Source organism: Diceros bicornis, chromosome 35 (assembly GCF_020826845.1).
Source record: "Diceros bicornis minor isolate mBicDic1 chromosome 35, mDicBic1.mat.cur, whole genome shotgun sequence".
Lineage (NCBI taxonomy): Eukaryota > Metazoa > Chordata > Mammalia > Perissodactyla > Rhinocerotidae > Diceros > Diceros bicornis.
This window is the reverse complement of record NC_080774.1, coordinates 32,669,607-32,694,262: the sequence shown is the minus strand read 5'-3', so window position 1 is coordinate 32,694,262 and position 24,656 is coordinate 32,669,607. Positions and strand designations below refer to the sequence as shown.

At 52.6% G+C, this 24,656-nt stretch overlaps 1 pseudogene; it reads right to left on the bottom strand.

Annotated features, from left to right (window-relative positions):
- Positions 1-741: 741 nt before the first annotated feature.
- On the bottom strand, positions 742-24,041 carry LOC131398535 (catechol O-methyltransferase-like; annotated as a pseudogene).
- Positions 24,042-24,656: the final 615 nt, after the last annotated feature.

Below are 24,656 nucleotides of genomic sequence, written 5' to 3'. Positions count from 1 at the left end.
GCTTCAGCACCTAGGCCCCATGGGTGTTTCCCCACGTGCAGCCCCCAGACTCGCAGCGATCCCTTTTCGACACGCGAGGAGGAGCGGGCCTGCTCTTGGTGGTTACTGGGCTGGAGCCCTGGGGTGGCGTCCTGGCCAGAGGCTGGTCTGGGCACGGGTGGGCTCAGACAGGACGCGAGTGATCCCTGGGGAGCCTCAGAGGTCTAACGACTGGGGGCCTTGGGGCTGGAGGGCCAGGGTCCAGGCTGGGGGCAGCTGTGGACTGAGGGGGACGCAAACCAGCTCCACCTGGTCACTTGCCGGCCGGGCAGCTGCAGAAGTGCCAGGGCTGGTCTGAGCCTACTCGCTCTCCCATAAACAAGGCCGAGCAGGGCTGGGGAAGATGCTTCCACTCAGTGTCCCACAGGGGCCCCGAGGGCCGGGCGCTGCTGCAGGGCCGGGTCCACCTTCCCCCAGTACCTGCCAGGTCAGAGCTGGCGGTGAGGGCTGCCAACTGCCCTGTTCCAGGGTCCTGGTGGGACAGCCCCCAGTGGGAGCTCAGCCCAGCCCAGGCGCCCCAGGGGATGTGACAGGCGCCCTGGGCCAGCCCGGCTGCAGGAGCAGTGCTGGGGCCGGGAGCCCCCGGGACCGCCCGCAGCATTCACATCCAGTCCCGGGGGCACCGTGTGTTTGGTGCCAAGCTGAGGACACCAGAGGAAGGAGGGAGCAGCGCAGCGGTGGAAAAGCAGCACCGAGTTGATCTCTTCTAGCGAAATATTTAGTCTTTAATTTCTATTTTAGTACCGTTTAACCCTGATACTGGAATGTAAGATGATTAACAGCTGATTTTAGGAAAGAAGTTGCATTTCATTCTTAAGCAGGTGAAAGAACTCAGGAGTCGGAAGTGTGGTGGGAGCTGTGGGTCACAGTGCCATCACTGAGGCATTGCTGCCACCTGGTGACGGCAAGCCTTGAGGACGGACTGTGTGAGTTTCCAGATGTTCCCGACTTGCCCCGACTTCCTGTGTCTACTGGATATATCGCTGCCCGAGGACGCGCCCCTGTAAGAAAGGGACGCTGGTGGGGGTGAGAGACACTGTCATGGGCACCACTGGCCCTGATGTGGTCTTTAGAAGCAGATTTATTGCAGTGATTTTGTGCGGCGAGCGCTACACTGGGGCGAGCCAGTGGGAGAGCTCAGCGCGGCTGTGTGGAAGGGTCAGTGTCGGCAGGCCTTGGCCTCGCAGGCCTCAAGTGCTGCGTTGAGGACAGACTCCAGAACTGCAGAAGCAGGTTGGCAGCAGGGCAGCCATCGTGCCCTTCAGAAGCAGGCTTGGCAAAGGAGCCCAGCACAGGGTGGGAGGTCAAGGCTGCCTGGGCGCGCGTAGACGGACTTCTCCATGCCCTCCACCAGGTGGACATGCTCCAGGTATGCGCAGAAGTGTGTGCACTCGAAGCGGCCGCTCCCACGCACGTGTGCCAGGAAATTCAGTGCTCCTTGGATGACATCGTTGGCTAGCAACACTGTCCCTTTCCGTAACAGGCCACACTTCTGCAGGGGACAGGTGGTTAAAGGGGGTGAGGATCAGGAGTGACCAGTGAGCCCGCCCCTAACCAGGAGGGCAGGTGGGGGCTCCACACTGGCCTGTGCCTGGCCCCAGGGTCAGCCCCACCCCGGCTCCTGGGGTCACCAGGGTCTCCCGCGGCCTTCCATCTCCTCCCTTGCAGTGACCACTGCAGGACAGGGCTGTGCTGAGCACTTGTTCCCTCTCCAGACCGTCAGCTCTGTGAGGAGGGATCTTTTCCTCCTCTGTTCCCTCTGGCCTCCCCAGCCCCTAGAACAGCATGTGGCAGGCACACAGTAGGTGCTCACGACACGCTAGCTGGACAATGAGCGGAGGAGACGATGGGGGCAGGGTCCGGCACACAATGGCACCCCAAGGCCAGTGGGTCCCTCGGTCACCAGTGCTGGGAACACGTGGCTGCTCCAGGTGAGAGAGATGCCTGGAGCCCGTGTCTGGGCTGCTGGCGGCGTCCCTGGAGTTTTAGTGCCATCTGACCAGGGCGACCCTGCAGGGCCAGGGGACAGCAGAGGAGCAGACCTCCTGACCCACAAGCCTGCCCCTCGGGGGTCGGCTCTGGACATCCCCACGCTCTAGTATTTGAGATGCCCCATCTCCACCGAGGCCTGGGCCTGGGCAGCTAGTTGGCGTTGGCAGGGCCTGAGCTCTGCAGAAGGAAGGAGTGGCCGGACACAGCCAGGGGCAGCGACCTCCTGGGTGGGCAGTCTCTCGGAATGGGGGAAGGGCTGCGTAGATCACAGGAAGCCATGGAAAGAGAAACCGTGAGGGGACACGTTTGCCTGTGGGGGCGTGGCAGACCAGGCAAGGGACCCCCCAGTTGTTTCATCCCCTAGATTTGAGTTTAAACAACGGAGCTTTTTTTACATAATCATAGAATGAAAGTTAAACAAACAAACAATCCCAAACATTGAAAGCAAAATCCAACACGTGACCCCAGGTGTGACTCAGGCTGCAGGCAGGCCCACGTGGGGCATGTCCCAGTGTCTTAACCCGTGGGGTCCTAACTCTGCCCCCTCCAGGAGGTGCCCGAGGATAGTCTCTGGGGGGGGGGTCTGGGCTCTCGCGGGGGAAGCCGAGGGCCCTCTGGCCGGTGTCCTGGCAAACACACAGCTGTGAGGGTAGCGTGTGGTCATGGGACAGCCATGAGCCAGAGTTGGAACAGAAAGGACCACTGTGAATCACGGAGCGGTTGCTCTCCCGAAGAGAAAAGAAAGGAACTTCCCAGCATCTTTGCCAACGGACGGAGAAGAGAGAGCAGCCCCAGCCCCGGCCCCAGAGGGCAGCTAGGTCTGGCGCAGGAAATGCCCAAGGTGAGTCGGGAGCGGGCTCCAGCCTCCTAGGGCCATGCTGAAGGACTCAGGAGGCACCGCTGGCCCCAGATGCGACAGTCGGTGGAGTGAGAGACCTCAGACACGAAACCCCACGGGTTACCACGAACAAAGGGACGAAGGGACGAAAGGAAGAAAGAAGCTGTGGTGGCCTTTGGAGGGTGCTGGGGCCCACCCATCCTCGAGGAAGCTAGACTTAAGGGGGAAGAAGGCAGCACCGATCCCACCTCTCCCCAGACACCACAGAGAGGCTGAGACCCACCGACGGGGCGGCCCCTACCCCTGCAGCCAGCACCGAGGCACAACCCAGCCAGGGTGGGCAGCTCACCTCCAGGAGGCGCGTGTCCGGCAGGTACCGGTCCTTCCAGTGGTCGAGGAAGACCATGTCCAGCGTGTCCACGTTATATTTCTTCTTCAGCTGGGGGATGATGTCCTGGGAGGCCCCGAGGACAACGGTCACCTGGAACGGAGCTCCGTGAGGGCCCACACCCACAGGGAAAAACAGACCACCCCCCCAGCACCCCTGCGAGGGTCCACCAACAGCTCTCTTTGGGGTTCTGGGCAGACAAGCGCCTTCTGCCCCCGTTCCTCCGAGGCCAGCCTCGGGAGTTGCCTGCTTTGTGGGTCAGGGCGGCGAGACCGCCCTCACGGAGCTGCTGCGGGTCCGGGAAAGCCCCCGAGATCCTGCAGCAGGATCCTTGTGGCCTTGAACTGTGCAGGGGCGTGCCCAGGCCCCTCCCTCCCGCCTGTGCCCAGCCCCTGGAGCCTCAGTGTCGCTATCTGTCTAGGGGCAGGTGCCACACCCTGTCCTGCAGGCCCGAGAAGTCCAGAATCTGCTGGGCGATGGCGGCGTAGTCAGGGTTGATCTCCACGGTGAGCAGGCGGGCGCCAGGCGGCAGCAGGCGGGCCATGCGCATGGCCGAGTAGCCAAAATAGGTCCCCAGCTCCAGCAGCACGGAGGGGCGCTGCTCCTGCACCACTGCGTCCAGGATCTGATCTGTGGGGCACAGGAGGGGTGAGTGCAGGCAAGGGAGGAGATCCACTCCGGAGCTTGGCCCTGCGCCTCCCAAGTGAGCAACAGCCCCTCCCGATGCCTGGCCCCCAGCCCTACCTGAGGCCCCCAACACTGCCCCGAGGTCCCCAGGCCTCGCCCAAGGCCCCCAGCTCTTCCCAAATGGACCCCAGGGCTCCCCTGATGGCCCCCAGCCCTCCTCTGAGGCCCAGCCCTTCCCTGAGGCTCCCGGCAACCCCTAAGGCCCCCAGCCCTCCCCAGATGACCTGCAGGCGTCCCAGAGGCCCCCAGACCTCCCCAGATGGCCCGTAGCTCTCCCCACAGGCCCCTTGCCCTCCCCCAAGGCCCTGGTCCCATGCATGCACCATCCAAGCTCCCCAAGTCCCTCGGCCTTTGCGCCTTTGCACTCTGGTCCCTTTCTCTTTTCGACCATTCCTGCCTGACCCCAACAGATTCTAACCCAGAGCTGCCCCCATGGGCTACACTCAGGGCCTCCCTGGCTCCCTTGAGCCGAACACTGTCAGAGGTTCTGAGAGGGCTGGACAGTGGCTGTCACGTCTCTCCCCAGGGCCTGACTGCAGAGAGAGCAGCACAGCGCATGCTCACATCCCAGGCTGGAGTCCAGAGGTCAGGAGGCAGCCCTGGGGGAGGGCCAGTGCCTGGGCCAGGCAGAGTCCCAGTAGCTGTGCAGACCCTCATGGCCGACAGGGACACCCGGGCACCCAGGGCCCGCCCTGCATCAGCACCCAGGGCTGCCAAACGGAGTACAAGTGCGGGGCATACTTGGAGCCTCTGCTGTCACCTCCCACTGGTGTTGGCTGAGTTGGTCTGTGGCAAAGAGGGGACTCTGAACAGTGGCCTCCTGGACAGTTTATCAAAGTCCCTCCCTCCAAAGGGGACAATGATGTGGGTGTCGCGGCCTCAGCCCAAGCTTTACTCCTGGCAGGGGAGAGGGAGGCTGGACCAGTGACTTGGGGCTCCAGGCCTCCAGAGGAGCCCCCACCCCAACACCCAGAAAAGGGGCGATAAGAGGCCTCTCCTCTCTGGGCTGTGCTGCCCGGCCTGAGGCCTGTTCCCGTGTGTATCGCCTGCTGGCTGGGCACCCACCTTTGTTGTTGCCCACGATCATGGCCCGTTCCTTCTGCGAACAGTAGGCGTCAATGGTGTCGAGCACACTCTGCGGGTCCCCGGCCACCGCGTGCTGCAGCACATGGCGCAGGATGCGCTGTTCCTTGCTGTAGCCCATGAGCCAATTGTGGAGGGACTGCAGGACCAACTCGTTCCAGAAGAGGAGGAATGGAACCAACCCCAGCGTCGCAGGAAGAGCAGTAGAGCCAGCAGCGCCAGGCCCAATGAGGAGGCTGCCAACAGCATGGGTGTGGCCTCTGGCATCTGAGATAGGGGTGGGTGGGGCGGGGAGGAGGGGATGGAGGGGGAGGAAGGGAACCCAGGGCAGGGTGCCAGGCTTCAGTGCTTGGTGGCTGGCCAGGCAGCCCCACAGCCAGTGCAGGGGCTCAAAGCCCCTGGTGTTAGTGCAGACCTGCCCCTCCTGGCTCACCCACCCTCTCCTCAGTGTGGGGGTGCTACCACTGCCTCCCTTGTGCTGATGTGGCCCCAAGGTTCAAGAAGCCAGCCACATGCCCCAGTTACCTAGCTCATGTGAGCCCCGGGAGAGTGCAGCCCCACACACAAACAGCTTCCCGCCCCTGCGGCCGCGCCCTGGTGCACGGAGCAGGTGTGCCTGGGGGAGTGCAGATCACAGCACCCCTCACTGGGCGCTTTCCCCCACAGCCGGGGGTCAGCCGCTGCCTGAGCGAGGGGCACAGCTGGCCTGGGCAAGGATGCACCGCACGGGGGAGGCCCAGCCCATGTGCAGCTCCCTCGGGCGCTCACACAGAACAGTCCGGGAGACTCCTGAGGTCCTTTAAGTGAGCTTCCAGGTAAGGACACAGGTGGCCCGCAGGCCAGGCGCATGGGTCACAGACGAAGTCGCCCCTCCCTTCAGGGACAGCCCCACGTGGAGCATCTGTCCCTTGATAACAAAGGGAAGCCCTGCCGCCTGCACCACAGTGAGCGAGACACACCAGTTGGCGTCAGCCGGCTACTGCTGCAGCACGACCTCCCCGGCAAGCAACACCCAAGGCAGGTAGCTAGGGTGCAGCCAGAGAGGGCTGGACTCGGGGCCCCTGAGACACGGGCAAGGCTGAGCCGCACAGACCTGGGACGCCGGCTAGCACAGCAGAGTTCACCAAGTGCAGGGCAGATGCCACGTCGCCTGTTTACACAAGGCAGAGTGGACACGTGTCAGCAGGTCAAAGTCTGCACGGGCTATGGGCCCGAATCCTCGGCCCACAGCCCTCCCTGCTCCCAGGGCCACCCTACCTTCAGAGCGACTTTCCCAGCCCGCTCCTGCCCTCTGAGCTGCAGGTGGGGTCTGCACGCTCCTTCTCTGAGCTCAGCAGCAAAGCTGATAGAATTTGTGCGGAGTTCTCTTGCCTCTAGTTAACCATGAACAGAAACCATAACCTGAAAATGACCAGGGTCCAGATATCCGGGCTCCCTCCCTGGAGGCCAGCCTCGTCCTCCACCTTTCCCTCCCGGGAGGAGAGCTCGGAAGGCCCCGAAAAGCCGGTGACACATCACCTCGAGTGTCCCCCAGCCCGGGACACCGGGAACGGTCTCTCTGCTCATCGTCTGTGCTGCCCTCCTGACACACGTGCACCCGTGCCTTAGGAGAAGCAGGAGAGATGAATGAACCACTCTGCTCAAGCCATATTTCCCAGGAGAGCAATTATAAATTTGGAAGTGACACGTAAGACCAATGGCGAGTTACAAAGAGCACATGGAAGTCAACGAGACAAAGGGGATCCAAGAGAAAAACGGGCCACGGCGGCAACTACGCAGCTCACAGAAGAAGGCCAGAGGCCCCGCCAGGCACGGGAAACCGGATGCAGGCCTTGGCCGCCCGCATGGGGCGCCCTGCCTGGGTGGGCCCCGGGCCCCACCACCGTGAGGGAGCGTGAGCCTACGGCCTTTCTGGAGGGCCGGCATGCAGCAGTCCTGCTGCCCGAGCGAGCGCCAGGTCCTTGCTGGGAAAGGGCCGCCACGGGGCAGGACGCACCACGACCCAGGAGGTGGGGAGGGGAAACACGAGGAGGGGGCCCTTTCGGTGGCTAAGGACAGAGCGTCTCTCTTCTAGGGACACAAGACGGGGCAAGTGACCGGAAACTTCCACCGTGCTCCCGTCTGCGTGTTACACGTCCTGAGGACACACCTGTGTTGCTTTACTTCCTTACTATTATCACTAGTAGTGGCGTTTGGGAGGTGGGGTGGTGGTCCCCTTTGTTCATTCTCGGTATTTTTAAAAAACCTAGTAAATGTTGGAAATGAATCTCAAAAACAACATGGAATATTCCGCTTACAGGGCACATTACTAGGTGGGCCCTGGAGTCGTGAACTATCAGTTCCCATCCCCATATGGTGAGCTCCGTAAGAACTGGGCTTTCAAATCGCTCTTCTCTAGGTCTGCCTGTCCTTCACTAGGTCTGCCTGTCCTTCACTTTGCCCGGCACCGTGTCCCTCCGGAATGACGCAGGGCGCAGTCAGCAGGGCCACGGCACGGCGGGAGGGCCAGCGCTGCGCGCGACGAAGCCCCTCGAAGCCCCTCTCCTTGTCCCGTCAGGAGGTGGCACGCTTGGAGGAGCAGGGCAGCTCCAGCCAGGGCGGCCGGGGGCCCCGCTGCACACGGTGAGTGCGATGCTCCTGGCTCGCCCACCAAGCTCTCCTCCCTGGCCCCCTCCAGGGTCATCCTGGGACAGGGCACGCGGCTCAGGGAGACACTCTTAGCCCCCAACGCACTACCTGGGGGATGGGGCTTCACTGCCACCTCCCCTGGTCCTCCAGGGACTCAGGGGAGAGTCCTGAGATTCTCATGTAAGCGTGAGGGACTGTGTGCTCCTGGCCCCCAGCCGAGCGCTGGCCACTGCCCACACTGGCTGCTGACTGCCCCCTCCCACCCCGGGGGTGAAGGCGGGCCTCCCAGACTGCAGGCCCCGCTGCCCCAAACTGCTTTGCTCTGCATTGCCCAGCTGTGCTGAGGCCACAGCCACGTGACGTGGGACGGGGCTCTATGCTTACCTGGCCATCGTGGGAGGGCCGGACCACACCCACCGGGCCCTCAGGGGACGAGGGGCCATGCCAGCCTGACTGCGGGGGAGGTGGGACCCTGCCCAGCTGACCATGGTGGGTAAGGAGGGACCACACCCACCTGACGCAGGGAGGTGGGAGCACACACACCTGTCCAGGGGAGGACAGGTCCAGGTCGGCCCAGAGTTGTGTAGAACAAAAGAATGAGCAAGTTAGTGATTGGAGGGTGGCAGTCCTGAGAAACGGAAAATCATGCTGCTGAAGACAACCACACTGATCCCCGCAGAGGAAACATTCAGAGCTGTGTAGGCGTTCTGACCTGGATTTTGCCCTAGGAGCTGGCTCCTTTGTGGGGAAACAAAACACGGGGTGCCCCTCTTGTTTTGGGCCTCGGACCCAAACACCTGATGCTGTGCCCTTGGAAAGAGACACCAGCTCGGTCACTCAATGTCCCCCAGTGGCAGCCTCGAGATCCCTAAGATCCCGCAGCCCTGCTTTGGCTCCGAGCCCTGGGTGGGGTAAAGAGTCTTGGTTACCTTACAGAGCTGCAAAGCGAAAGGGCTACGCTGGGACTTGGCTTCAGACCATCCTGGGGGGCGGGGTGACAGGAGGACAAAGGAACAAAGGCAATGTCCGCTGGCCAGGAGATGACAGCGTGGAAGCCCAGGGCCATGTCGGGTCCTCTCTGCTTTTGTATATGTTCCACATCCTGTAACAGCAAGGCTTTAAATGGCCCACAAGCACACTTTTCACATGTGGTTTCTGGACCACAGTGAGCGGAGGAGGCAACGCTTTGGTGCAGCGTCCTTTGTTCTGTCTGTCCCTCAGGGCTCTCGGCCTCAGGGCAGGGGCAGTACGTAGGGGAGAAGCTGTTTACAGAGTTCTGGGTTTGGCTGAGGAGGCTGGGCTTTATGAGGCCTCCACAGATGACACATTGAGTATCATGACAGCATGAAGGAAGTGAGGAAGACACAAATAAATGGAAAGACATCCCATGCTCATGGACTGCAAGACTGGATGTTGTTAAGATGTCCATGGTAGCAGAGCAATCTACAGATACAATGCAATCCCTATCAAAATTCCAGCAGCATTTTTTTGCAGAAATAGAAAAATCCATCCTAAAAGTCAGACGTTATCTCAAGGGACCTACAACAGCCAAACAATCTTGAAAAAGAACAAAGTTGGAGGACTCATATTTCTTGACTTCCAATCTTACTATGAAGGTACGCTTATTAAAACAGTGTCGTACTAGCACAAGACACACATAGAGGCCAATGGAATAGAATCGAGAGGCCAGAAATAAACCCTTGTGTCTATGATCAAAAGATTTTCTTACAAGGGTGCCAGGGCCACTCAATGGGAAGGAACAGTCTTTAACAAATGCTTCTGGGACAAGTACATTTCCACCTACAAAGGAATGAAGCTGGACTCTTATCTCACACTATATACAAAAATTAACTCAAAATCGATCAAAGACTTGACTTTGAGAGCTAACACCATAAAACTCTTAGAGGAAAACATAGGAGTGTCTTAAGGATCATGAAAATATAATCTTCATGACCTTGAATTTGGCAATGGACTCTTAGATATGACACCAAAAGCACAGGCAATGAAAGAAAAATAGATAAGTTGAATTTCATTAAAATTAAAAACTTTTCTGCATTAAACGACACCATCAAGAGAGCCAAAGGACAACCCACAGGATGGGAGAAAATATTTGCAAATCATATATCTGATAAGGGACTGGTATCCAGAGTATACAAAGAACTCCTACAACTCAACAATAGCAACAACAAAACCTAATTCAAAAATGGGCAAAGACAGGGGCTGGCCCAGTGGCGCAAGTGGTTAAGTGTGTGCGCTCTGCCGCGGCGGCCTGGGGTTCGCAGGTTCGGATCCCGGGCGCGCACCGACACACCACTTGTAAAGCCATGCTGTGGCGGCGTCCCATATAAAGTGGAGGAAGATTGGCATGGATGTTAGCCCAGGGCCAGTCTTCCTCAGCAAAAAAAAAAAAAAAAAGGGCAAAGACATTTCTCCAAAGAAGCTATACAGATGGCCAAGAAGTACATGAAAAGATGCTCAACATCACTAGCCATCAGGGAAATGCAAATCAAAACCATAAGATACCACTTCACACCCACTAGGATGGTTATGTAAAAAAAAAAAAGGAAAACAACAAGTGTCAGTGAGGATGCGGAGAATCTGGAACCTTGTGCATTGCTGACAGCAATGTAAAATGGCGCAACTGCTATGGAAAACAGTCTGATGGTTCCTCAAAAAGTTAAATATAGAATCACCGTATGATCCACCGGTTCCACTCCTAGGTGTCTACTCAAAAGAATTGAAAGCAGGGACTTGAACACCAATGTTTATGGCAGCACCATTCACCATAGCCAAAATGGGGAAACAACCCAAGTGTCTATCAACAGGAACAGGTAAACAAAATATGGTACATCCACACAAGGGACTACATTTAGTTACTAAAATGAATGAAGCACTGACACATGCTACCACATGGATGAACCTTGAAGACGTTATGCTAAGTGAAATAAGCCAGACACAAAAGGATAAATATCATATGATTCCACTTATATGACGTGTCTAGAATAGGCAAATGTACAGAGACAGAAAGTAGAACAGAGGTTGCCAGGGGCTGGGAGAGGGGAGGGGGCATACCTGCTGAATGGGTACAGAGTTTCTGTTTGGGATGATGAAAAAGTTCTGGAAATAGTGGCAAAGGTTATGTAAGTGAACATAAGTGAGGCCATGTTGTACACTAAATGGCCCCAGCCCCTCCTCTGTGTGACTACTCACTGCTTGCACGTACTCTAAAATAATTCACATGCTCTCCTGATTTATGGCCTCTGCTTACGTATGTACTCCCTGATAGCTTGATAAATTAAAACTTTGTTCTATGAGTTTCTCTCCAGGAACAGGCTGACCACAGGCGGGGAACACACCTATAAGGTATTCATCATCATTGACAGCAGAAAAGAACAGTCATGTCTGAAGGCCAGCATTTCTAAACTCCCTCCTTACTGCCCATTTTCCCTATATAACTACCTCAAGATTCTGTAATTCTTGAAGATGGTTTTTTTGAGACATTAGTCACCCATCTTCCAATTACGCCAGCTAATCTAATCTAATTAAAACTTCCTTTCTCGAGCCCTAACTCATTGATTAATTGGCTCAGATCACAGCAAGCAGAGCGAGTCCATTGCTCAGTATCAGTCACACAAATACATGAACTTACTTAATGCCACTGAATTGTACATTTACAAATGGTTAAAATGGTAAATTTAAAGTTATGTATATTTTACTACAGTAAAAAGAAAACATTATAGTAGAACCAAACAACACCAGCAACACTGCTTCTGGCTCTCTCTGTCCCCAAAACGAAAAGGGACATGCCACTCCCCATAAGGAAGCAGGATCCAGAAAAACTTGTGGCTCCCATCTCCCTGGGGGACCCAGGGACTCAGAGAGGCTTTCTGCGGGCCTGCTGCCTGCCCACTGAGGCTGACTGTGGGCCTGCACAGGCCCCTTGGAGGGATGCTGGCCTCCTGCGGTGCACGCTCATCTCCCTTCCTGGAGGTGGGGGAGGGGCCTTACTGTCACAGCAGAATCTGCCCCCACGAGCTTCCTTCCAAAGGGCCCACGCTGTGTGCACCCAGCATCCATCTCCTCGCTGACGGCACAGATCTGGGTGGAGGGCAAGCCCCCTTTCTCAAAACCACGATAATAACACCCCATCCCCCCAAATCCTTCCTTACTATAAGCCCGCTCTTAAATATTCTCCCTGCAACCCCAAAACCACGATCTCCATCAACGTGGATCACCATTTTTCCCTTTCGAGACCCAAAGAGGGCAATCAAGATGCCTGGCAGCTGGGCCAGACCCCTGGCCACCCTCAGGCCCAAGTGGGAGAGGGGCAGATAGGACACTGACACCCAGAGCCCTAGCCCCGGATCTTTAGTTCCGGGGTCCTTTGTGACAAAAGTGCTTCACCGCATCCAACCCACACAATTAAACTTCACCAGACCCAGCCCCCAACATCTGCATGTGGGGGGTCCGCTTCCCCTGCAAGCCTGTGCCTTCCTCATCCACCTGGCTCCTGAAGCCCCAGCCTGGCAAGGTGGCCAGCTCGGCCTTGCTTCCATCCCTCCCTGTGCTTCGTAGCCCGAAACTGACTTTTGTCAGCTGGTCAGTATTCCCTTTCACATTTCACACATCCTACATGACACTAACCTTTCATAAAGGAAATGGAAACGTTTTTCATTAATATACTGCAAGCAAGCATCAATGGATGACTTATGGAGACACTTAAAACTTCTTTAAAAAGATGAACCGAGAAGGAGTGAGGCAGAGCATCATGGCGGAGTGAGCTTCCCCACTGAACTCTCCCCCCTCCAAAAAGGACATTCATATTCCAACAGAAGCTATTCACACAACACAGGGGACGTCTGAGGCAACCAGGCAGCTGTGAGGCACCCAGGCAGCCGTACACCTGAGGACGGAGGTGCTGGAATCCCCAGAGGAAATGGAAGGAGGTAAGAGGAGCTGCTTTCCTTCCCCAAGGACTGGGACCCAGAGACTGAGACCATGCGGCTCTCAGAGGAGGGGGAGGGGCAGCTTGCCACGTGAAAAACCGGCGCTCTCCAAGACCCCTCACAGCCCCCTTCACAGCGCAAGGGGCTCCCCCTACGGAGAGAGCAGAACTGGTGCCAGGGTAGTTTCAATGGGCTGGCCCCTCAGGAGAGCAGAGAGCGACAGCCAGCGAGGCGAGAAACCTCTGAGATCGGGGAGCCGAAAGTAAGCGGCCCACCCGACTGGCGCTTCAGCGCAGTGGCACTTCAGCTCAGCCCCGTCCCCAGAGGCAGCAGCCCCCAGGCGCCCGGGCCCCACCCCCACAGGCAGCAGCCCCCAGCTGCCCTGGCCCCACCAGCAGGGGCAGCGTGACCACACCCCGCCCCCACAGGCAGCGGCCCCCAGCTCCCTGGGCCCACCAACACCAAGGCGAGCTTGTGCCCCCACACCAGAGGCAGCGGCAGCTCAGGCCCCACCACACCACAGCCCCAGCTGCTCTGGCTGGACCAAGCCATGGCCCCGGCTTCCCTGTGCCACGGCCCGGCTCCTTCGGCTGGACTGTACCCCACCTCCAGCTCCTTCGGCTTGACCGCCCCCACCACCCCTGGCTCCAGCGGCTTTGGCTTGGCCTGTACTCAGGCTCCAGCTGACTTGGCGCCAGCAGCTTCTGCCCATGACACTCCAGTTCCAGCTTCTTCAGCCTAGCGGCACTTCAGCTACAGCTGCTTCAACCTACCTGCACCCGAGCCCCAGCTGCTTCAGCCTAGCTGTGCTCCAGTCTCAGCTGTTGCCACGCTCCAGCTCCAGCTGTTTCCACACTTCCCCCTCAGCAGCCACCACTCAGCCATGCCTCAGATCAGCCAGGGGCTGACGAGAACACCCGCGGATTGAGGCGGGCCAGAATACACAGCACTTGACACCCAACCAGCAGCAGCAGCAAGAGGAAACTGCAACCATATATTTTCACTATGAGGAAAAGTAAGCCAACACCAACAGGCACCATGCAAAAATATATTAAATCTCCAGACCAAAAGGAAAATGACAAGCACCCAGAAGTCAACACAGAAAGCAAGGAAATGTATAACCTTAATGACAGAGAATTCAAAATAGCCGTCATAAAAAAGCTTAATGAAATACAAAACACAGACACACAATTCAATGAAATCAGGAGTTTCTTCACAAAAGAGATTGAAACTGTGAAAAAAAAACCAATCAGAAATCTTAGAGATGACAAACACAATAGAGGAGATAAAGACAAAGCTGGAAGCCTTAAGCATCAGAGCTGACAATATGGAGGAAAGAATTAGCAATATTGAGGACAGCAATGCAGAAATACTCCAGATGGAGGAGGAAAGAGAACTAAGACTAAAAAGAAATGAAGAAACTCTCCGAGAAATATCGGACTCAATTAGGAAATCCAACATAAGGATTATAGTATTCCAGAGGGAGAAGAGAGGGAAAAAGGAGCAGAGAACTTGTTCAAAGAAATAATGTCTGAGAACTTCCCAAACCTGGGGAAGGAGCTGGAAATACCAGTGAATGAAATAAATAGATCTCCTAAATATATCAACATGAAAAGACCCTCTCCAAGGCATATAGTAGTAAAGCTGGAAAAGTCAACGATAAAGAAAAAGTATTAAGGGCAGCTAGAGAAAAAAAAAAAATAAGATACAAAAGATCGCCTATCAGGCTCTCAGCCGATTTCTCGACAGAAAGTTTACAGGCTAGGAGAGAGTGGAACGATATATTCAAAATTCTGAAGGACAAAAACTTTCAGCCAAGAATACTTTATCCAGCAAAAATATCCTTGAGAGATGATGGAGAAATAATAACCATCCCAGATAAACAAAAGCTAAGGGAGTTCATTGCCACAAGGCCCCCACTACAAGAAGTGATCAAGAAGGCCCTCATCCCTGAGCAAAATAAGAGGAAGGGGATTCAAGGTTTTGAACAAGGAGGAAAATAGGTTGACAAAACCAGAAAAATTGCAGTCCTCTATCAAAATAGATTAGCAAGCGCTTAAATATAAAACCAAAGATCAAGGGAAGGTAAGCACCAAGCATAAATATAACCTCATCATGTTAAACACAAACTCACAACACAAGAAGGAATGAGATGTGACAACAATAACATAGAAGGGGAAGAGGAAAGGGATCGAATCGACTTAGTCTAAGGGAATAAGAGGCCATCAAAAAATGGACTATCACATCCATGAGATTTTTTTATACAAACATCATGGTAACCACTAACCAAATAATCAGAACAGAATCACACATGATAAAGAAAGAGAAAACTAAGAGAACCCCCATACAGAACTACCAAACTAAATTGGTAGTCCAAAACACATGGGACGAGAAACAAAAGAAATGCCAAAGAACCGGAAAAAGAGTGATAAAATAACAACAACAAGCCCCCATGTATCAATAATTACCCTAAATGTAAATGGACTGAACTCTCCAATCAAAACACATAGAGTGGTGGGATGGATTAAAAAACAAGACCCAACAATATGCTGCCTCCAGGAAACACATCTCAGCTCTAAAGACAAACACAGGCTCAGAGTGAAAGGATGGAAGACAATACTCCAAGCTAATGGCAAACAAAAGAAAGCAGGTGTTGCCATACTTATATCAGACAAAGTTGATTTCAAGCTAAAACAGGTAATGAGAGACAACGAGGGGCAATATATAATGATAGAAGGGACACTCCACCAAGAAGACATATCACTTTTAAATATATATGCACCCAATACAGGAACACCAAGGTACATAAAGCAACCATTAACAAACCTAAAAGGAGATATTAACAACAACACAATACAACAACAAAAAAACTAACAACCCAATTAAAAAATGGGCAAAAGACCTGAACAGACATTTCTCCAAAGAAGATATACAGATGGCCAACAGACACATGAAAAGATGTTCAAAATCATTAACTATCGGGGAAATGCAAATCAAAACTACAATGAGATATCACCTCACACCCGTCAGAATGGCTATAATTAACAAGACAGGAAACAACATATGTTGGAGAGGATGTGGAGAGAAGGAAACTCTCATACACTGCTGGTGGGAGTGCAAACTGGTGCAGCCACTATGGAAAACAGTATGGAGATTCCTCAAAAAATCAAGGATAGAAATACCATATGATCCAGCTATTCCACTGCTGGGTATTTATCCAAAGAACTTGAAAACACCAATGTGTAAAGATACATGCACCCCTGTGTTCACTGCAGCGTTATTCACAATAGCCAAGACTTGGAAGCAACCTAAGTGCCCATCAAGGGATGAATGGATAAAGAAGATGTGGTATATATACACAATGGAATACTACTCAGCCATAAGAAACGATGAAATCCAGCCATTTGTGACAACATGGATGGACATTGAGGGTATTATGCAAAGTGAAATAAGTCAGAGGGAGAAGGTCAAATACCGTATGATTTCCTTTATTAAGTAGTAGATAATAACAACAATAAACAAACACACAGAGACAGAGATTGGATTGGTGGTTACCAGAGGGGAAGGGGGGAGGGAGGAGGGCAAAAGGGATAATTCGGCACATGTGTGTGGTGATGGGTTGTAATTAGTATTTGGGGGGTGAACATGATATAATCTATGCAGAAATAGAAGTATAATGATGTACACCTGAAATTTATACAATGTTATAAACCAATGTTACTGCAATAAACAAAAAATTAAAAAACAAACAAACAACAACACAATAGTAGTAGGGGATCTTAACACCCTACTCTCATCAATCCAGATAGAAAATAAATAAGGAAATAATGGACCTAAACGAAAAACTAGATGAGGTGGACTTAATAGACATATACAGAGCACTCCATCCAAACACAGCAGATTACACATTCTTCTCAAGCACACATGGAACATTCTCAAGAATAGACCATATGTTGGGAAACAAGGCATGCTTATATAAATTTAAGAAGATTGAAATCATAACAAGCATCTTTTCAGACCATAATGCCATGAAGTTAGAAATCAACTACAAGGAAAAAACCAGGAAAGTGACAAAGCTGCAGAGACTCAACAACATGCTACTAAACAACCAATGGATCATTGGTTGTTTTTCCTTTAATGACATTAAAGGAGAAATCAAAGCATATCTGGAGATACATGGAAATGAAAATACACAATACCAACTCATATGGGATGCAGCCAAAGGGGTCCTGAGAGGGAAACTCATAGCAATACACGCCCACTTTAACAAACAAGAAAAAGCCCAAATAAGCAACCTCAAACTATGCCTAACAGAATTAGGAAGAGAACAAACAAAGCCTAAAGTGAGCAGAAGGAGGGAAATAATAAAAATCAGAGCAGAAATAAATGAAATTGAAATTAAAAAAAAAAAAAAAAGCAGTAGAAAGGATCAACGAAACAAAGAGCTGGTTCTTTGAGAAGATAAACAAAATTGACAAACCCTTAGCCAGACTCACCAAGACAAAAAGAGAGAAGGCTCAAATAAATAAAATTAGAAATGAAAAAGGAGAAATTACAACAGATACCACAGAAATAGAAAAGATTATAAGAGAATACTATGAAAAACTATATGCCAAAAAATTGGACAATCTAGAAGAAATGGATAAATTCTTAAACTCATACAACCTCCCAAAACTGAATCAAGAAGAAATAGAGACCCTGAATAGACCAATCACAAGTAAAGAGATTGAAACAGTAATCAAAAACCTCCCCCAAAATAAAAGTCCAGGACCAAATGGCTTCTCTGGAGAATTTTACCAAACATTCAAAAAAGACTTAATACCTATCCTTCTCAAACTATTCCAAAAAATAGAGGAGGATGGAACACTTCCCAACACATTCTACAAGGCCAACATCACCCTGATACCAAAGCCAAGCAAAGACAATACTAAGAAAGAAAACTACAGACCAATATCCCTGATGAACATAGATGCAAAAATCCTCAACAAAATATTGGCAAACTGAATACAGCAATACATTAGAAAGATCATACCCCATGATAAAGTGAGATTTATACCAGGGACACAGGGATGGTTCAACATCTGCAAATCAATCAATGTGATACACCACATTAACAAAACGAGGAATAAAAACCATATTATCATCTCAATAGATGCAGAGAAGGCTTTTGACAAGATCCAACATCCATTTATATAAAAACACTCAATAAAATGGGTATAGAAGGAAAGTACCTTAACATAATAAAGGCCATAGATGACAAACCCACAGCCAACATATTGTGGGGAAAAACTGAAAGCCATCCCTCCGAAAACAGGGACAAGACAAGGGTGTCCACTCCCGCCACTCTTATTCAACACAGTACTGGAGGTTCTGGACAGAGCAATTAGGCAAGGAAAAGGAATAAAAGGAATCCAAATAGGCAACGAAGAAGTGAAACTCTTGTTGTTTGCAGATGACATGATCTTATATATAGAAAACCCTAAAGAATCCATCGGAAAACTATTAGAAATCATCAACAACTACAGCCAAGTGGCAGGGTACAAAATCAACTTACAGAAATCAGTTGCATTTCTACATACCAACAACAAACTAACAGAAAGAGAACTCAAGAAGACAATCCCATTTACAATTGCAACAAAAAGAATAAAATATCTAGGAGTAAATTTAACCAAGGAAGTGAAAGACCTATACGATGAAAACTATAAGACATTACTGAGTGAAATCAATGATGACATAAAGAAATCGCAAAAGATTCCATGCACTTGGATTGGAAGAATAAACATTGTTAAAATGTCCATACTACCTAAAGCAATCTACAGATTCAATGCAATCCCAATCAGAATCCCAAGGACATTCTTCACAGAAATAGAACAAAGAATACTAGCATTCATATGGGGCAACAAAAGACCCCGTATAGCTAAAGCAATCCTGTAAAAGAAGAACAAGGCTGGAGGCATCACAATCCCTGACTTCAAAACATACTACAAAGCGATAGTAATTTATTTATTTATTTTTCCCCAAAGCCCCAATAGATAGTGGTATGTCATAGTTTCACATCCTTGTAGTTGCTGTATGTGGGACGCGGCCTCAGCATGGCCGGAGAAGCGGTGCATCAGTGCGCGCCCGGGATCCGAACCCGAGCCGCCAGCAGTGGAGCGCAGGCACTTAACCGCTAAGCCACGGGGGCAGCCCGAAAGCGATAGTAATTAAAACAGCATGGTACTGGTACAAAAAAAGACACACAGATCAATGGCACAGAATTGAAAGTCCAAAAATAAAACCTCATATCCATGGGCAGCTAATCTTTGACAAAGGAGCTAAGGACATCCAGTGGAGAAAGGAAAGTCTCTTCAATAAACGGTGCTGGGAAAACTGGACAGCCTCTTGCAAAAGAATGAAAGTAGACCATCTTCTTTCATCATACACAAAAATTAACTCAAAATGAATCAAAGACCTGAAGGTGAGACCTGAAACTATAAAACTCCTGGAGGAAAATGTAGGTAGTACACTACTCACCATCAGCCATAAAGGGATCTTCTTGAATTCCATGTCTACTTAGACAAAGGAAACAAAAGAAAAAATAAACAAGTGGGACTTCATCAGATTAAAGAGCTTCTACAAGGCAAATGAAACCAGAATCAAAATGAATAGGGAACCCACCAGCTGGGAAAAAATATTTGTAAACCATATATCTGAAAAGGGATTAATCTCCATAATATATAAAGAACTCACACAACTGAATAACAAAAAAACAAACAACCCAATCAAAGAATGGGCAGAGGAAATGAATAGACACTTCTCCAAAGAAGATATACAGATGGTCAATAGGCACATGAAAAGATGCTCAACATCGCTAATCATCAGGGAAGTGCAAATCAAAACCACATTAAGATATCATCTTACACCCGTTAGAATGGCTATAATCACCAAGACAAAAAGCAACAAATGCTGGAGAGGCTGTGGAGAAATGGGAACCCCAATCCACTGCTGGTGGGAATGCAAATTGGTGCAACTTCTATGGAAAACAGTATGGAGACTCCTCAAAAAATTAAAAATAGAAATACCTCATGATCCAGCTACCCCACTACTGGATATCTACCCAACGAACCTGAAATGAACAATCCAAAGAGGCTTATGCACCCTTATGTTCATCGCAGCATTATTCACTATAGCCAAGACATGGAAGCAACCCAAGTGTCCCTTGACTGACGAATGGATAAAGAAGATGTGGTATATATACCATGGAATAGTACTCAGCCATAAAGAAAGACAAAATCATCCCATTTGCAACAACATGGATGGACCTGGAGGGTATTATGTTAAGTGAAATAAGCCAGAAAGAGAAAGACAAACAGTGCATGATTTCACTCATATGTGGAAGATGAACCAACACACGGACAGATAGAACTGTTTGGTGGTTACCAAGGGCTAGGGGGGTGAGGAGTGGGCACAAGGGGTGGAGGGATGCACTTATATGGTGACTGATAAACAGTAATGTACAACAAAAATTTCACAATTAAAAAAAAAAAAAGATGAACCAGGGCTGGCCCGGTGGCGTAGTGGTTAAGTTCCAGTGCTCCGCTTCAGCGGCCCGGGGTTCGCAGGTTCAGATCCCGGGCGTGGACCTACGCACCGCTTGTCAGGCCATGCTGTGGCAGGTGCTCCACATATAAAGGAGAGGAAGATGGGCGTGGATGTTAGCCCAGGGCCAATCTTCCTCAGCAAAAAGAGGAGGACTGGCAACAGATATTACCTCAGGGCTAATCTTACTCACAAAAAAAAAAACATAAAAATAATACTAATAAAAAAAATAAAAAGATTAACCAACAGTATGACCTGGTTCTAGGCTCATTTTAAAAAATCCGTACAAGATGACTAGAAATGCCTCCGTGCCCTTTGCAAAGCCCTAGGTCTGCTCCTGTGCACACATGGCCATCGCCTCCATGTGAGGAGCAGCAGACATCTCTGTCTCTGCTCACACTCACTGCAGCAGCCCAGAGGAGGGCTGGATGGTGCTTGTGCCTGAGGTTGCAGGAGCCACAGAGGAAAGTCTTGGCCAGAACCAGCTGGGGCCACCTGCCAGAGAGAGAGCTGGGGGTACTGAGCATCCCCACTGCCCCAATCACAGCTGACCCTGTCTAGGCACCTGCTCCTTGGGGGAACAAAACCGGAGGGCCAGCCACCTTCAGGTCGACGGGCTAGTGAGCTAGGAGTAGGGCTGGCTGTCTCGACTCCGGGCGGAAGGCAAGCCTCAGAGCGCCGGGAACATTCTGGGGCAATAGCGGCAGGCTGGCCAGGACCCCTGTGGGGAGGACAGAAAGGATGGGGGCAGAACAGTGAGCGTCCAGGGAGGGACGGTCGGCCATCTGCCCTGCAGGACAGCCGTGCACGACAGAACCCAAGGGCTTGGCAACTGGGAAGGTCCTGGCAGCTCATGGGCACCGGGAGCAAAGCCCCAGCAGCTCCTGGTTCCAGCCCTGCCCTGCAGGTGAGCTGGACGTGACCACCTCGTGTCACCCTCCCAGGCTGGATGGCGGCGCCCGCAGAGACCTTTGTCTCGCCTCTGGTCTCTGCTCGTCTGCGCGTCTGGTGGTGATTCTGACCCCCGATCCGGTGCTGAACAAATGCCTGCTGAGGCGCAGTGAGGGCAGACGCTGAGTCTCCCAGCGGAGTGTGCTCTTGGAAGCTGGGCGAGGGCCAGGCTGCTTCTGGAAGGAGCCTCCTGGGCTGGGAGTCCATCTTGGCTCCTGGGGAGGCTCTTTGTCTCTCTAGTGGATCCTGTGCCTCCCACAGGAGCTTCTCAGTCGGCCAAAATCCCCTTCTTGCACCCCTGCTGAGTATGTGCCACCAGGGTGCAACTCTGTCCCCCTCTTTCCGGTTGGCATGACTTTACTAAAGATAATTGGGAACTGCAGTGGTTCTTTGGGAAACTGAAGCTCTCCCCGAAGTGGCTCCTGAGACCTCTCCTTTCATCACCTCTGCTCCTCACCTCCTCCTCCTCTACCACCTCCCATCCTCCCTCCAGCCCCAGCGCAGCCTCTGATGTGTCCCCCTCAAGCTCCCTGCTCCCCACCCCTCTGGCCACCCTGCCACACCTTCCCTTCCCGCCAGCCCCTCAGCTCCCAAAGTCACTGGAGCTTTGGGCCCCCTGCCCCATCGGGCGCTCGCAAAGGTTACAGGGACCCCCCCAAAAGCAACCACCTGAGGCTGAGAAAGAAAACAAAAGTGAATCGGAAACAGACATTTCTTCAGTCCACCGCCTCCATAAGATTATATATCAGGGCACAAAAATCTTAAAGTTCTCCTCCACAATTACAGGTGGAAAGCTGTAAGCCCTCATGTTGAGCTAACCTGCTCCATCCGTCAGAAACACAATTCAAATAAAAATATAAAATGGAGCAAAGACAAGGTCCACATCTCATACAAACTAGCGAGTTTTCTATAATTGTATTTATGTGTGACGCATGGCTAAATTTTTAAGTGAAAAGCATCAGACCTCTACTTGCATGTGTCTGTATGTTTACGTAAGCATATATGTTATATACATGATATTTCCCTACCTCCAGATTGTATTACCAAATTAATTTATAAAATCCCTTAAAGGAGTTTTATCCTAACTGGCTTAGAGAGAAATAAGCGCTTATATAAATCCCTAAAACTCCCAGAAATATAAGAACCAACTCAACTGTTTTCAAGTTCACGTAATTTGGGCCAATCTGTAGTAAATAAGACTAGCATAATATTGTTGTTTTAATAAAACAGGTATATCTTCAGAGCTGTCGACATTAACTAGTATAATGCAAACATACATTTCTATTCTACTTGGTTCACTAGTCAAATAAGCTAACACATCTATTAGATGTTTATGACTGTACCAATGATAACTTTGATTTTAATCAAGCAAGAGGGGGACCTGACCAAGATCGCTCCCTGACCAGACCCCAACCAGGCTCCTCAGAGCCTTCTTCTCAACTAGGCCTCAACCCTGTCTTATAAGGACTCGAACAAACACTCACATGGTGTCCAACAGCTGAAGGCCACATCCCTAGGATGACCCCTGGCCCCTTAAGGCGCCCATCTGAGAAAACTCTAGACTGACAGAAGTGACTGCTCCAGCTAACACCTGAGGACAGGACCCCGTCTCCCAGCCTCTGTGGGAAGGGAGGAGCCTAACTTCCAGAAGCGCCAGTCAGCAAACCCAGATGGGTGTCACATGAACCAACACCCTGCTTCTGCTTTTTGCAATTTTCCTTTCCAGACCTTCTCAAGCCCCCTGTTCCCCCTGCCTACTCCCCAGTCCTCCCTTTAAAACGCCCGGTGCCTCTGAGCTGACAGGAATGGAGCTCAGCTCTTTCCCCTGCTGCCAGCAGTTACTGAATCAAATCTGTCCTTACCACCCTAGCTAGTGTCCCGCCGTGTTTGCCTGCGACCCTGCTCTCCTCACCGGCCCTGCAGTGGCCCTCAGAGCCCCTCTAGGAGTTGGGAGGCAGCAGCCACTCAGGGAAGCTCAGTCTCAGGCAAAGGACTCAAAAGTCCCTGGTGGGAAAAACCTGAAAGACTGATCTGTCAGCAGGGCAGGCCTGGGGTGACTTCCTCTTTGCCTACATTCTCACTGGGCATGAGGCCACACCACCCAGACCCAGTCCTGTGGGGTCTTGGGCTCCGGTCATCCCCTTCCTGATGGGGCCGCTGTTCCCCCGAGAGGAAAGGCCTGGGGGTACCCCAAGGACTCCAAGAGGGAACCAGTTGGGGAGATCACTGCGCCCCTCCCCCAGGCCCCACAATTCTGCCACTCCCAGGAGCTGATCCTAGCAAAAGACCAATGTGACCCTCCCAAGGGACAGACCCCCAACGTCGGGGTCTGGATCCCCACGGGATGCCGGCTCCCCCATCCGGTGTTGACCCCTACCCCCAAGTCGGATCTTCCCACTCCAGCACAGACCTCCCACTCCCTCGACCCAGTCTAGTGCCCCCCCCCAGGCCCTGTCCGGAGACCCCCGCCCCAGGTCGGAACCTCCCCCCACGCCAATTTCCCACCCTATCGGAGCTCCTTACCCCAGGGCAGATCCCCAGATCCCCCGCCCTAGATCAGATCCCCCACCCCGGGTCCGCAGATCCCCGCCCCAGGTGGGGTCCCCTCACCTCCGTCCAAACTCCTCACTCCCCAGCCGAGGTCGGAGCCCCCGCTCCAGGTCGGATCCCCTCATCCCGGTCCGAATCCCCACCCCCTTCCGAATTCTTCACTCCAGGTCGGATCCCCCGCCCCAAGTGCCACCCTCCCCGGTCCAGCCCCGCCCGCCCGGCGCACTCACCTCGCTCCGGGCCGCCGTCCCGACTGCGGCCGGAGCAGGCAGCGCGGCGGGCAGCCCCGGACGCCGGGAGGCCCCGCGGGACGGCAGCGATGGCGGCGATGGCGGCGGCGCTGCGGGGACCCGGCGCGCGCTTCCGGTGGCCGACGCGGGCCGTGGCGGGCGGGGTGCGGGGCGCGGCAGGTAGGGCGGGGCCCGGGGCGGGGGTGTCCCCTGGGGGTGTCCTGCTGGGTAGAGTGTCCTGTGCTCGGCCCCTCCAGCCCAGTATTAACTATATTCTGACGGCGATGGTGGTGGCTCCGCTCCTGAGGCTACCAGGCACCATCTCTTGCACAGCCCGCTGGCCAGACCTGACCACCTCCTGCCCAAGACCCTAGTGGCCACACAGCAGGTGCTCAGTACATGCACACGCAGAGAATCAGTGAGGGGACGCTAGGGCACCAGAGTCTCTGAACACCACTCTGCGGGTGCCCTGGGGGAGGGGAGGATCTGCGGCTCATCCTCCTGGAGCCTCCAAGGGACACTGACCAAACCAGGACAATAATCACGTAACCATAGCACCAGGTGCCACCAGGGGTCCGGAGCAAGGGCTGGGCGCCGGGACACACAGGATGGCTGGCGCCCAACCCAGCAGGACAGGCTCCCCAGGAGCTGGCCACGATTCAGCCAGTTGACTCCTGGGTCTAGTTTGCATGCCTGGTATGTTCTCTCCTCTGGTTGTTCGTCCCATCCATTCCCCTCCTTAG